At 48.3% G+C, this 15,765-nt stretch overlaps 1 protein-coding gene across 3 annotated transcripts in view; it reads left to right on the top strand.

Moving 5' to 3' along the window:
* The window catches only part of CELF6 (CUGBP Elav-like family member 6), a 115,036-nt gene that overhangs the window by 40,125 nt on the left and 59,146 nt on the right, over positions 1 to 15,765 (top strand). The gene's annotated exons all lie outside the window — the stretch shown is intronic.

Here is a 15,765-nt window from a genome sequence, read left to right on the forward strand (position 1 = left end):
CAGACCAGCAGTGGCTCTCCAGGGTCTCAGGCAGAGAGGTCTTTCACATCACCTACTTGCCTAGTCCCTTTAACTGGAGATGCCAGGGATTGAACCTGGGACCTTCTGCATGCCAAGCAGATGCTCTACTACTGAGTCATGGCCCCTCTCCATGGCTCTCCAGGGTCTCAGGCAGAGGTCTTTCCCATCACCTACTTGCCTAGTCCCTTTAACTGGAGACGCCAGGGAACGAACCTGGGACCTTCTGCATGCCAAGCAGATACTCTACCACTGAGCCGCAGCCCCTCCCCAATAATAATTTTAAAAGCATTTTTTTTAAAGTACAATACAGCAACACCAGCCAAAGGATGAATCAATACAGTAACCAATAAAATAAACTCAACTGAGAAACACATAAAGACCACCACCACATACACAAAAACAACCTTTGGGAGACAATGCATCTTCAAAGTTTGTCCCAAATCTGGTGATGACTGAATCCACAGCGTAGGAACTGGTACAGAAAAAAAGTCTTCTCCACAGTGGCCATCAGCTCCGTGGCAAGTGAGGTGAATGGAAGATTCTTACTTGATCTTAATGAGTCGGGAGGCATGTAGGAGAAGAGATTTGTTTGCTCCGTGGGCGGCAAGATGGGCGGCTCCTGTCCTCAGCTGAACCTCTGGGAGGGAAAGCAACCATCCTGTTTTTCCCCCCAGAAAGAAGTCACTTCCTGGAGGTCATTTGGGGGAATGGGGAGTGGGAGATCGTCATCTCCCGCCCGATGCTGAGTCCCTGGGGCGTAGTTAAAATTGAATGTGTATGTTGAATTTATTTTGTTGAAAAAGCTGCCTGTTTTAAAATGACACCGGGACTTTAAAACGGGGAGGGAATCGGTCGCAGTTTACAGTAATCAGTCTTTTTCTGTGGTTTCCGTTGGCCCAAAAGCATAATGCTAATATTAAAATTGAACACAATGGGCTAATCAAATCCTTCCCCCCAATAATCAGCTCGCCTTCAGGACCTTGGACAGCAACTGCCATGCAATGCGTTCTCTAAAGAGCCCGGTTGCTTTTCAGGCCAGCAGAACTCTACACAATTTGATACCATTTTAAAGGGCTTTTCCCCTCCTTTAGCAGATGCTGGGCCTGTGTTTTCACTAGGGTGCCTAGTGAAGCGGAGGGTAGAGAGGGGTTTTAAATCTCCCCCGATGTTATTTCCCCCTCTGAAAATCACTACCTCAAAGTGGCTTTACCCTCCCTGGGGGGGGGGGGAGAATTACAGTTATTTATAGACACTTATTTCTCCCACACACACACACACAAACATATCCTGCAGGACCTTCACTGAATCTTATGTCATGACTTATAACAATTCAGAACAATAAATCACAGCAAAAGGCAACTCGATACAATACTGACCACATCATCCATGAATGAGCCACAGTATGGAACAGTTGTACCTTACTTCCCATAGGTATGAAAGTTATACAATTTACAATACAATCTCCTTTACTGGCATAAAATCAAAAGATGGGGTGTCTACATAGTAACGTAGAATTGTTGCAGTTGAGCATTTCTGACAAGGTGAGAACATAAATAGATAAAAAAAGATGCTAGAATTGGTAAAAGCCCTCTAACTAACTTGCTGGCGAACATTGGCAGCAAGTCTCAGAAATTGTGCCATTTTCTCCAGTATAACAGGAATTATTCAGTAAAAAACGAGCATTAAGAAAATCAGGGGAATTTGACTTTTTTTGTGTGTGTGTCAAAATAGGGCGTAGAAATGTGCTGCGAATTTCTGCATAAAATCTACAGTGGAATAAGACATGTACAATTGATTCAATACAGTTATTACCACAGGGACAAAGTCTCTCTGAAAGGGGGATTTTCCAAAATCTTCCTTCCAAAACCGCAGATGGCATGACATTATGAAATTTATATATACATACTTGATCTATCTTGCTAGGCTATGCAATGCAGTTTAACTGCTTTTCCACAAAGAGCACTGCCTAAGGATCTGAACACATGCTTATGAAACACACTTATGCATGCGCATAAGTGGGAACATCCTCAAAACACGCAGACAAGCTCTTTTTGACCCAGCAAGTTGCCATAGTAGAGGGGGGATTCGAACCTGGGACTCCCAGATCCTAGTCCGACACTCTAACCACAATGCAGTAAAAAAAAAAACAGCACAGTGCATACTGCAAAGAATGCAAAGGGGGGGAAATTACAAAGTTCGAACATCACGCAATAAAACAGCATAATTTATACTTCCAGAAATGCAAGAAACATCATGTAATACATGCTACAAACGATGCAAACATTACCAATAGGGCTTGCCACACCATAAGGTACCATGAGCAATCTCTTTGATAGGGACTGTCGTCTTGGCCTCTACCCTGCCCTCAAAAAACTGAATGGGAAGGGTTCATTTTCTCTTGGTTTCAGACGCAACATCCTCTAAGGTCAGCACAGGGTGGAAATGTTAATGGGGCGACCTTTAACATCTGGCTAAAACCTTTGCTTGTTACCAGGAGACGGTAGAAGGATGAGGTCAGCCGGCCTGCGTATAATTGACCGCAACTTGCCTTATTTCGTGCGGGCAAAGGGGAGGGCCGTTTGCCTCATTAGACCCTATAAGGACGCCTGCTTCTGTTAATATAAATGTCAAGGTTTTCCAGTCAGCTGGAGACCTTGCTCATTTATTTACACCTGTCCCGGGGGCTTCGTCTCACCTGGAAGGTGACAAAATTCTGGACAGCCTGGAGCACTCCGTTCTGGCAACTGAAAAGCATCTTCACCAGAGCCTGGTGGCTTGCTGGCAACAAGTCAGATACGTCGGATTTTGTTCAAAACTGATGCGGGAGAATCGGGAAAGTCTAGCGTTGGAGGCTGATCCTTTGATGTGGCTATCCAAGAAAAATATGGCAATAATCTCATAGATCTAATCCCCAGGAACTGGGGGCGGGGGGGACTACAGCTGAAAACCAGCAACGAGGTTATAAAGTCTCAGAGTCCACCTGTACCCTTAGATGATTAGTTCCAGTGTCAAAATGCTCATACTATTAGGACATTTCTCCTAATGTCCCTGGAATCGACACTCAGTAGATCTTAAGAACATAAGAAAAGCCCTGCTGGATCAGACTGAGGCCCATCAAGTCTAGCGGTCTGTTCACACAGCGGCCCAACCAGGTGCCTCTAGGAAGCCCACAAACAAGACGACTGCAGCAGCATTGTCCTGCCTGTGATCCACAGCCCCTAATATCATAGGCATGCTCCTCTGGTCCTGGAGAGAATAGGTATGCATCATGACCAGTATCCATTTTTACTCGTAGCCAAGCATACCCCTCTCCTCCATGAACGTGTCTACTCCCCTCTTCAAGCCTTCCAAGTTGGCAGCCAACACCACATCCTGGGGCAGGGAGTTCCACAACTTTACTGTGTGGAAGGCCCTTCCGAACAGAAAAATCACAGTTCTGCCGGGGGCTCGTGGCTCTGCAGGTGGGGCTCTGTGACCCACGTGAGCATCCCAACTCCTGGGTTTTAACACCACTGGAGTAGAGGGACCTTTTCCCAGACCCGGATGGCTCAAGCTAGCCTGACCTTGTTAGATCTCAGAAGCCAAGCAGGGTCAGCCCTGGTTAGTGCTTGGGTGGGAGACCACCAAGGAAGGCCAGGGTCGCTGTGCAGAGGAAGGCAATGACAAACCACCTCTGTCTCTGCCCTGACCTGGGTGGCCCAGGCTAGCTCAAGCTCATCAGATCTTGGAGGCTAAGCAGGGTTGGTTGTGGTTAGTACTTGGAGGAGAGACCACCAAGGAAAGTCAGGGTTGCTTTGCAGAGGCTTCAACTGTGACAAGATGGTGCTTCCCACCACCAGAGGGACCTTGGGTGTCACTCAGCAAGGCTCTTGTGGTTTTGAGGGAGTGCGCAAGACTGTTGAAGAGGCTGGGTTTTCTTGTAGGAAGAGTCGTGTGCCAGCAGTCTTGAATCAAGAACGGCGATTGTCGGGCCTGAGCACTTTACTCCCCATGCCAGCCTGCCAGCCTGAGAGAGAGAAACGCCAGCCTGTTCTTGGCTGTGCTGCAGTCCCATGACTGCAGTGCAGATGGTCAGAGGGTGATCTTGCCATCCCAAGATCAGCAGGAATTAAGTTAGGCAAGGAACCAACAGGATTCGGTTTTGCCCAGCCAAGCTGCTAGATGTGGGCTGCCCTGGCTACATTAACCTGGATAGCCCAGGCCGGACCGATTTTGGCAGACCTTGGAAGCTAGGCAGGGCCGGCTCTGGTTAGTCCTTGGATGGGAGACCACCAAGAAGAAGAAGAGTTGGTTTTTATATGCCGACTTTCTCTGACACTTAAGGAAGAATCAAACCAGCTTACAACCTGCCTCTGCATCACAGCCCTGGACTTCCTTGGTGGTGTTGAGAACCAGCGTGGTGCAGTGGTTAAGAGCGGTGGTTTGGAGCGGTGGACTCTGATCTGGAGAACCAGGTTCGATTCCCCACTCCTCCACGTGAGCGGCAGACGCTAATCTGGGGAACCGGGTTGGTTTCCCCACTCCTTCACATGAAGCCAGCTGGGTGACCTTGGGCTAGTCACAGCTCTCTTAGAGCTCTCTCAGCCCCACCTACCTCATAGGGTGTCTTTTGTGGGGAGGGGAAGGGAAGGTGATTGTAAGACGGTTTGAGTCTCCCTTAAATGGTAGAGAAAGCTGGCATATAAAAACCAACTCTTCCTCCTCCTCTTCCTCCTCCTCTTCCTCTTCCTCCTCCTCTTCCTCTTCTTCCTCCTCCTCTTCCTCCTCCTTTTCCTCCTCCTCCTCTTCCTCCTCCTCCTCCTCTTCCCCCTCTTCCCCCTCTTCCTCTTCTTCCTCCTCCTCTTCTTCCTCTTCTTCCTCCTCCTCACCTTCCCTTCCCCAATAAGGTTATCTCTAGTTAGGCCCAAAGAACAGGAATCTTTTCTCATTGCACTTTAGAGGCAAGAGAGAGTCCTTCTCAAACCCTTAAAGCTGCCTGACACCCAAGCTGCGTTCTGACATTGTGGGATATTGAGCCTAACTTGTTATAGATCCGGCCAGGCCTGTTGCTCCAGCCTGAGACTGACACCAGAGCAAAGACACTCGCGCTCCATGGAACCCTTGAACCATCACTCCGGCGTTGTCTTTTTCTACTTCCCGCCGCCCCCTTCCCCAAGACCCTGAGTAGGTGCTTCCAGAAATGGAGGGCTGGCTACCCCACAGACACTGTTAGGGTAGCTGCGGGAGCTTCTGAATATAAGAGATTTAAACTCCCGAATATTGATGCAGAGAGGGAGAGAGATTACATAACTGCTAGGATTGGCTGTCCCAGTAGATTATCTGCACACAAATGCACATCTGGTGGACATTTGCCGCTAGCGCTGAGCTGGGCCGTCCTCCACTCCGTGGCTGCATGTGGTGAGATTCCAGGCAATGCAACTGTCCTGCCCTGCCTACGTCTATCAGCCTATTTATCGGTCAGCCCTCCCTCCTGCCGTCCACTTACCCACAAAAACACAAAAAAGAGGATAAAATCTAATATTTTGGAAGGGTGTTTTTTTGGGGGGGAGGGGGTGACATTTAATTCAGACTCTAAAGAAAGCACTTGACACAGCTGAAAGCATTGTCTTAGGATGGGTCTACATCGGAAGAAGAAGAAGAGTGGGGAGGGGCTGTGGCTCAGTGGTAGAGCATCTGCTTGGCATGCAGAAGGTCCCAGGTTCAATCCCCAGCATCTCCAGTTAAAGGGACTAGGCAGGTAGGTGATGTGAAAGACCTCAGCCTGAGACCCTGGAGAGCTGCTGCCAGTCTGAGTAGACAATACTGACTTTGATGGACCAAGGGTCTGATTCAGTATAAGGCAGGTTCATGTGTTCAAGAGTTGGTTTTTATATGGCGACTTTCTCTGCCACTTAAGGGAGACTCAAACCGGCTTACAATCACCTTCCCTTCCCCTCCCCACAGCAGACATCCTGTAAGGCAGGTGGGGCTGAGAGAGCTGTGACTAGCCCAAGGTTACCAGCTGGCTTTCGTGCGTAGGAGTGGGGAAACAAATCCAGTTCACAAGATTAGCCTCCGCCGCTCATGTGGAGGAGTGGGGAATCGAACCCGGTTCTCCAGGTCAGACTCCACCGCTCCAAACCATCGCTCTTAACTGCTACACCACGCTGGCTCTTGCAGCCTCCAGGTCCTGTGCTTTGGTGCAAACCCCATAAAGTTGCTCCCCACCACCACCCCTTTCCCAAAGATAAGATATCCTGGTTGGTTTCACAGATCTGCTTGCCTCCTTTCCTGTTCTTGACTGCGTCTCCCCTTGGCGCACCAGCACACCCTCGCCTTCGACCTGGTTTTGAGAGGCTCCGGTGTCCTGCATACCCCCCCCCCCAAAGAAACCTGCGTGGAACCATCTATCGAGAAACCGGAATAGCCACAGCACATGTCAGCAGCAAATGCAAAAACCTTGATACTGACCAGGCAGCTTCTAAAAGCAAGCTTCGAATGAAATTCCCCACCAGTATCCTAGGAAACGGGGAACATGCATAATCATCACGGCTGATGCCAGATTAATCATTATGTTAAGCATGCTTTGGTTTCAGGCCCAGCCAAATAAGGACCCCTCTCCTCCCCTCGCTACCGAGTAATTATACGGGAGAGTCTATTTGTGCCGCACTGCCCTCTGTGGTTCTTTATATCACCCCAAGATCCAAAAGTGTTGTGGGGTTTTCTGTGTGTGTGTGTGTGTGTGGGCCATAGCTCAGTGGTAGAGCATCTGCTTGGCATGCAGAAAGTCCCAGGTTCAATCCCTGGCATCTCCGGTTAAAGCAGGCGTTGTGAAAGACCAGCGTGGTGTAGTGGTTAAGAGCGGTGGTTTGGAGCGGGGGAGTCTGATCTGGAGAACTGGGTTTGATTCCCCCACTCCTCCACAGGAGCGGCGGAGGCTAATCGGGTGAACTGGATTTGTTTCCCCACTCCTCCACATGAAGCCTGTTGGGTGACCTTGGGCTAGTCACAGCTCTCTCAGCCCCACCTACCTCACAGGGTGTCTGTTGTGGGGAGGGGAAGGGAAGGGGATTGTAAGCCGGTTTGAGTCTCCCTTAAGTGGTAGAGAAAGTCGGCATATAAAAACCAACTCTTCTTCTTCTCTGCCTGAGACCCTGGAGAGCTGCTGCTGGTCTGAGTAGACAAGACTGACTTTGATGGACCAAGGGTCTGATTCAATATAAGGCAGCTTTATGTGTTCATGTGTGTGTCCCCAGTTCAAATCTTATCTCTGCCACAGTCCTACTGGCCTAGAGAAGTCACCCCCTTTCAGTCTCAGCTCGCCATCTGCCGTATGGGTATAAACAAGCTGCCTGAACTTGTAGGGGCGTCGTTACACTGGCCAAGATAATGTATGTCAAATACTCTGAGCATTGAAAGCGCTCTATCAGTGCAAAAGGAATTATTATCGAATCAGGTTGTTACCTGAATGGAAGTTCAATCATCTTTTTAGCCGTGCAAGAAAAATAATTGAAATCCCTACACGTGGTGTAGTGGTTAAGAGCGGTGGTTGGGGGTAGTGGACTCTCATCTGGAGAATCGGGTTTGATTCCCCACTCCTCCACATGATCGGCGGGTGCTAATATGGTGAACTAGGTTGGTTTCCCCACTCCTTCACATGAAGCCAGCGGGGTGACCTTGAGCTAGTCATAGTTCTCTTAGAGCTCTCTCAGCCCCACCTACCTCACAGGGTGTCAGTTGTGGGGAGGGGAAGGGAAGGTGATTGTTTTTTTTAATATATTTTTTTATTTTTATAACATAAACACATAAAACAAAACAAGCAAATACAATAAGGTGATTGTAAGCCGGTTCGAGTCTCCCATAAGTGGTAGAGAAAGTTGGCATATAAAAACCAACTCTTCTTCTTCTTCTCTGCAGTCAGTGTATTGTAATGGTAAGAGTGTTGAACCAGGATTTGGGAGGTCCGGGTTTGAATCCTGCTCTACCATGATGCTCAACTGGGTGACCGTGAGCCAGCCACTGTCTCACGCATGTATGTTCCCTCAAGTCACAACTGACTTATGCCAACCCCAGCAGGCTTTCAAGGCAAATGAGAAGCAGAGGTGGTTTTGCACAGCAGAGAGAAAGGGTATAGGAATGTAGTAAGTAAAGTAAATAAATAAATAACCTGTTTCACAGGGAGATTATGATATTTCAACAGGGAAGAGCTGGGTGTGCCATTCTGAGCTCTTTTGGAAGGATAAAAACATGCTTGATCGAATGGGCTGTGGCAGGATTCAGAAACAGCTTTAGATGTGGTGGAAAGTATTTGCCAACAGAATTAGGAGGACCTCTGACCTTTGTTCTCTTCCTGGAGAGGTCCTGTCTTCTAGGATCAGCATTGGGGGGCATTTTTGGCTGCGGCAAGAGGGGAGAAACAAAGAGTGTCCCACTCTGAGATGGAAGCCCCTTCCACCATTGTAGATTATCTGTGGGATGTTTGTGTGCATGCACACATGTGCTCGGGAAGGATCTTGCATGAATGCTCACACACCAAATAATGCTTAATGATCTCGTTTCATTTGGAGCAGCCTGATTGGAAGGCTTTTTTTTTTTTTATCCTTTCCCGTTCAGAAGAGCCCAGATACAGCAAGCGTATTTCTGGCCAACAAATTAGCAATTTATTAACCTGTTTCATTCAAAGTGTTTGGTGGGGGTGATAGGCTTGGAGTGCGGGCTGAGGAGGTGGGTCATTCTCAGCACGGCCGTTCTGGCTTCCTTTGCTTTCTTGAGGAGGTTCGTCTGGGTTACAATTTCCCAGGCTTCGTCTCGTTGGGCAGGGTGCGTGAAATCACAGCCTGGCTCTCCCAGTGGCTCTCGTCCAATTCAACACCTCTGCACCATTGGACATCATGTGATCGAGCTTCCCACCTGCCCAGTTCTTACCTGGACAGTCTATGGGTTCAAGATTTAAATCCAGAGCAGGGTTGGAGTTGGATGCTCCATCTCTGGGAATGGCTGGGAAGGGGCCATGGCTTAATGGGAGAGCGTCTGCTTGGCATAAGAACATGAGAAAGGCCCTTCTGGATCAGACCAAAGTCCATCAAGTCCAGCAGTCTGTTCACACAGTGGCCAACCAGGTGCCTTTAGGAAGCCTACAAATAAGACGACTGAAGCAGCATTATCCTGCTTGCGTTCCACAGCACCTAACATAATAGGCATGCTCCTCTGGTCCTGGAGTTAATAGGTATGCCTCATAACTAGTATCCATTTTGACTAGTAGCTATGAATACCCCTCTCCTCCATGAACATGTCCACTCCCCTCTTAAAGCCTTCCAAGTTGGCAGCCATCACCCCATCCTGGGAAAGGGAGCTCCACAATTTAACTATGCATGCAGGTGGCCCCAGGTTCTGTCCCTGTAATCTCCAGTGAAAGGGTCTCTGGTCCAGGTTGTGGGGAAGACCTTTCTTTGCCAAGACCCTGAAGAACTTGCCAGGAGTCAAAGAACTGGGCTAGGTGGACCAACGGTTTAGGGCGACTTCATCATATTGCATACTGATATTGGTAGAGAGGCACGATGTAAATGCTCGACACTGATAAATCTGATGAAATGCCATTCTTTTCCAAACTTTAATCTTTTGTTTAAGGCTTCTGAACTAGGTTTTTGTGGGACCCTGGGGAAGTTGTCATCGTTCGGATCCCTGCTGATGAAAAGACCACCATAACCCAAAAGTTATTCTTCGCTGTAAGAATGATTGTCAGCATGGTTTTGTTTGGCTGGGGATGAATGTTTGCAAATGCAATCCCTGCTCATTCAATGTTTGGGCATCTTCGAATGGGAAAGAAACATTCATGCCATGTATATAGCTCTTCCAAATGGCAATCCTAAACAGGGTTGCCAACCTCCAGTTAAGGCCTGGAGATCTCCTGGAATTGCAGCTAATCTCCAGACTACAATTCCCATGAAGAAAATGGCTACTCTGGAGGCTGGACTTTATGGCATTTTACCCCACTTGAGGTCCCTCCCTTCTCCAAATCCCTCCCTCCCCAGGCTCCACTCCCAAATCTCCAGGAATTTCATTATCTGGACTTGGCAACCTTATAAGCAGAATCTGTTTAGGATTGCACTATAATTCCAGTAATAGGTTTAGACGGGATTGTTTCTGCATATTCTGTCAGTGTTTAAAGCACTTGGCACATTATCTTCTAAATCTGTACAAGAGTCCTGCAAGGTAGGCCAATGTTACCATCTTATTTTATTATTACTGTGCTGAGAAAAGGGTCTTTTTTAAGGCCGTCTCTTGAGTCCTTGGCATCAGTGAGATTTGGACTGGGGGACCACCCAGATCGCAGCTTATTCTCCTAACCAGGGAAGCTGGTGCCTTGCTTTCAATTCATCCAGCGATTCGAACCCCTCACATTGAGATGCTAAATCCGTCCTACAGTTTGCTTTCTGCTAATTTAGGCAGAAGACAGGCATTGGCCACCTATTGCCTTCCCTCTTCTTGAGAATAAAATGCAAATCGACTGAGAAGGAGGGGAAATCACATTTCCACTTCAAAGAACTCCCCTACTGTTTCTCTGGGCCTTGCACGAGGAACAGACTTTCAGAGATTTGCCTGGATGGTGGTTGTCCATGCCTTGCTTGTTTCCTCTGAGAGGAATTGCAGGATTTTCCTTATCTTTAAATTCCATTTCTTCTCCTTCCTTCCTTCTGCATGTTTTCTATACTGCCAACCATTTCCCAAAAAGCTCAGAGTGGTTCCTAAGCATCAAAATTCCATATACTATAAATAATTAAAACGTCATTGGAAACTTTAAAAAAATCATTATAAAACCAAGATACAGCCAGAGGATCTTGTAAAGAAAATCCGCCTTATGCTTTTTCTTAAACTGCAGAAGTGAAAGGACGTCTTCTAGGGTGGGGCTGTGGCTCAGTTGTAGAGCATCTGCTTGGTGTGCAAAAGGCCCCAGGTTCAAACCCTGGCATCTCCAGTTAAAAGGACCGGGCAGTAGGTGATGTGAAAAACCTCTGCCTGAGACCCTGGAGAGCCACTGCCAGTCTTCATAGACAATGCTGATTGGGAGGGGCTGTGACTCAGTGGTAGAGCATCTGCTTGGCATGCAGAATGTCCCAGGTTCAATCTCCAGCATCTCCAACTAAAAGGACCAGGCAGTAGGTGATGTGAAAGACCTTAGCCCAAGACCCTAGAGAGCCACTGCCAGTCTTAGTAGACAATCCTAATTGGGAAAGGCTGTGGCTTAGTGGTTGAGCAACTGCTTGGCATGTAGACGGTCCCAGGTTCAATCCCCAGCATCTCCAGTTAAAAGGACCAGGCAGTAAGTGATGTGAAAGACCCCTGCTTGAGACCCTGGAGAACTGCTGCCAGTCTGAGTAAATAATGCTGGCCTTGATTCAGTATAAGGCAATTTTGTGTGTTTGTCTGCTTGGCACGGCAATCCCCATCATCTCCAGTTAAAAGGATCAGGTAGTAGGTGATGGGAAAGACCTCTGCCTGAGACCATGGAGATCTGCTGCCAGTCAGAGCGGACAGTACTGACCTAGATGGACCAGTCATCTGATAGTGAAAGGCAGCTTTGTGGGAAGGGGCCGTGGCTCAATGGAAGAGTATCTGTTTGGCATTCAGAAGGTCCCAGGTTCAATCCCCGGCATCTCCAGTTAAAGGGACTAGGCAAGTAGATGATGTGAAAGACCTCCACCTGAGACCCTGGAGAGCTGCTGCCAGTCTGAGTAGACAATACTGACTTTGATGGTCCGAGGGTCTGATTCAGTATAAGGCAGCTTCATGTGTTCATGTGTTCATTTAACAGCCCATTCCAAAGGGAGGAAGCTGCTAGAAGAAGTGCTCTTCCTAAACCTGAAGCTATCTTTACCCCTCTTATAGTTCTTTCCTAAGTGGAGTTACACCTTTCACTGGTCTTAGAAGGGTGGTCTTAGGACAGTCTTAGGATGGCCAGGAATCAAAAGTAAGTCTGATAAGAAGACTGTTCAATTTCTCCTCTAAACTGAAGTTAAACATGATCCACGGGGAGGAGTGGGGATCGGTTCCCCACTGCCGCTCTAAACCACTATACCACAATGGTTATCTCAAAAAGCTCACCCCCCCAAAAAAAAATTCTTAGGTCTCTAAGGTGCTACTGACCTGGAATCCCGGAGGTTTTTAAGAAGAGGCTAGATGGCCATCTGTCAGCAATGCTGATTCTATGACGTTAAGCAGATGATGAGAGGGAGGGCATCTTGGCCATCTTCTGGGCATGGAGTAGTGGTCACTGGGGTGGGGTGGAGGAGGTAGTTGTGAATTTCCTGCATTGTGCAGGGGGTTGGACTAGATGACCCTGGTGGTCCCTTCCAACTCTCTGATTCTATGATTCTAACCTGCGATCTTCTGCATGCCAAGCAGATGCTCTACCACTGAGCCATCAACCCTCCTATTAGAGAATCTCAGTACTCGTGTAGTCTTCTTCCCAACACTTCTCCTGGCTGGCTTCTGTAGGGAGCGCCAGCGAGAGCTAGCACTGACATTTCCTGCAAAGACAGGGGGGAGGGAAAAGCTAGATGACCCTGGTGGTCCCTTCCAACTTTATGATTCTATAATTCTATGATTCTCATCTAGCTGTTCTACTGCAGACCAACACGGCCCCCTTCTAAAACTGGCTGCTTCTGATGGCCCTGCGAGTTTCCTTGTTTTATCCTCTGGAGCACAGAGTTCTGGCAGAGGGCAGACAAAGGGTAAAGCTGTCAGATGACAGCCAATGAATGGGTTGTTTTGTTGGGCGATTCAAAAGGAGGGAGGCAGCGAAGGAGAGTCCAGTTGGCTACTGGGTTGACCGAAGGCCGAAGGCCTTCTTGTCTCTAGCCAATGGGGCGCGCTGGCGGTCACCGCAATTCGGCGTATTGCCGAAATGGGTCAGATGAACCCATCTGGTAAGAATTGGCGCGAGGAAACAATTCTCGGCTCTGAATTCCTTTGTACTCCCTTTCCTTTTCTTTTTTGGGAAGAGACATTGACCTGAATGCCTGACATTAGGTTCTTTTCTATTCTGTAAGGCATCTTGGATGGCCTGATACATTTCTCTGTAGTTGCTTTGTGGGTGATTTGTTTCTTTATTGAAAACCTCGCCAGGAGTGGAACACGATGGAAAACAGGGCAGGCTGGGATGCATTTTGACAGCTTGAAGCTAAGATGTAGAGTCCAGAGGTTCTTCTAGCTCAATCGACTTCGCGTTCCACTCCACGGCTACAATCCTTTGGATGCTTACCTGGCAGTGAGTGTTCCATTGTGTACCTGGCAATTTACTTTTCAGTAAATATGCAAGGGTTTGTGGTGCATGCCCTCTTTTCTTCCCTTTCACCCGTAGATCTTTTTTCCTACAAGCTCCTTTGGGCCTGGGGATTCATTTCATAGTATCATAGAATCATAGAGTTGGAAGGGACCACCAGGGTCATCTAGTCCAACCCCCTGCACAATGCAGGAAACCCACAACCACCTCCCCCCTACACCCCAGTGACCCCCACTCCATAAGATGGCCAAGATGCCCTCCCTCTAATCATCTGCCTAAGATCATAGAATCAGCATTGCTGACAGATGGCCATCCAACCTCTTCTTAAATTATACCATTATATATCTTAAGCAGATGATGAGAGGGAGGGCATCTTGGCCATCTTCTGGGCATGGAGTAGGGGGTCACTGGGGGTGTGTGGGGGGAGGTAGTTGTGAATTTCCTGCCTTGTGCAGGGGGTTGGACTAGATGACCCTGGCGGTCCCTTCCAACTCTATGATTCCATGATACTATGATCTTTGATATCCTACTCACATGAACTAGCTTTTTGAGATTAGCTCCCAACGGAGGGCAGTGCAATGAAGCAGTTAGAGTGTCATACTAGGATCTGGGAGACCCGAGTTCGAATCCCCATTCTGCCTTGGTAGCTTACCAGGTGTCTTAACCTAACCCACCGAGTTGTGGCTGTGAGGATACAAATGGGGGAGGGGAGATGATGCTACTCTTTGGGGTAAAAGTGAGGTATAAATTTCTGAATAAATAAACATACAACCCAGGGCATGCTCAAGAGCGACTGGGGATGGTAGAGCATCTGCTTGGCATGCTGAAGGTCCCAGGTTCAATCCCCGGCATCTCCAGTTAAAGGGACCAGGCAAGTAGGGGATGTGAAAGACCTCAGCCTGAGACCCTGGAGAGCTGCTGCCGGTCTGAGTAGACAATACTGACATTGATGGACCAAAGGTCTGGTTCAGTATAGGGCAGCTTCATGTGTTTATGTGTGACTGTCTGGAATATGGAAAGACCCGTGCAGTCCAGAGGGATGCCGGCTCCACATCGGTGTCTTTCTTTCGACTGCAGGAAACATTTAAATTCGTTGTTCATACTCATCGCGATGACTATGAATCTTCTGGGGAATGTCTGCAGATGCTTCTGTTACCAATAATAACCACGGGAAGGGCGGTGTGGCGCATCTCCACCCACCTCCTTTTATGGATGGGTCATAGATTGCACATTATGCCCATGTTCCTGAGGCTTAAGTGGCTCCTCCTGGACTCCTAAGGGCCTGCTACGAATGCTGGTTTCAGTCTACACATGCCTCCTCTCCGGTACTATTTTCCACTGGAGTTTCCAGGATCATCTGAAGATACCTTTTTATTGGGAGGTGCAGGACACTTTTGACAGTATTTGTGTGTGTTCTGCATGTGCCCCCCATGAAAGTGTGGTGTAAGAGAGGACTATTCATGGCTACTGTGTGTGTGTAAAGTGCCATCAAGTCACAGCTGACTTATGGTGACCCCTTTTGGGATTTTCATGGCAAGAGACTAAATGAGGTGGTTTGCCAGTGCCTTCCTCTGCACAGAAACCCTGGACTTCCTTGGTGGTCTCCCATCCAAATACTAACCAGGGCTGACCCTGCTTAGCTTCTGAGATCTGATGAGATCAGGCTAGCCTGGGCCATCCAGGTCAGGGCATTCATGGCTACTAGTACTACCTATTCTCTCCAGGATCAGAGGAGCATGCCTATTATGTTAGGTGTTGCAGAACACAGGCAGGATGGTGCTGCTGCAGTCGTCTTGCTTGTGGGCTTCCTAGAGGCACCTGGTTGGTGGGAACAGACTGCTGGACGATGGGCCTTGGTCTGATCCAGCATGGCCTTTCCTTATGGAGGATTGGGGCTGTCCATGGCTACTACTCAAAATGGATACAATTCATGATGCATACCTGTTCTCCACAGGATCAGAGGAGCATGCCTATTATATTAGGTACTGTGGAACACAGGTGGGGTAGTGCTGCTGCAGTCGACTTGTTTGTGGGCTTCCTGGAGGCACCTGGTTGGCCGCTGTGTGAACAGACTGCTGGACTTGATGGACCTTGGTCTGATCCAGCAGGACCTTTCTTACGTTCTTATGAAAGCACAGAATTTGCAGCCGATATGGAAATTGACATCCTGAGAAAAAGCATTCATTTTTGTAAAAGCCAAGTAGGTAGTTCTCATTGTTTGGGAGAAAAGGGGATTCTTGTTCAGTAAGATCATGACATCATGAAGCTGCCTTATACCGAACCAGACCCTTGGGCCATCAAAGTCAGTATTGTCTACTCAAACTGGCAGCGGCTCTCCAGGGTCTCAGGCAGGGGTCTTTCACATCACCTACTTGCCTGGTCCCTTTAACTGGGGATTGATCCTGGGACCTTCTGCATGCCAACAGAGACTCTTCCTCTGAGCCACAGCCCCTCCCCAAGAGGCTTCCAGAGGTTTTTGGATA

This window comes from Euleptes europaea, chromosome 20 (assembly GCF_029931775.1).
Source record: "Euleptes europaea isolate rEulEur1 chromosome 20, rEulEur1.hap1, whole genome shotgun sequence".
Lineage (NCBI taxonomy): Eukaryota > Metazoa > Chordata > Lepidosauria > Squamata > Sphaerodactylidae > Euleptes > Euleptes europaea.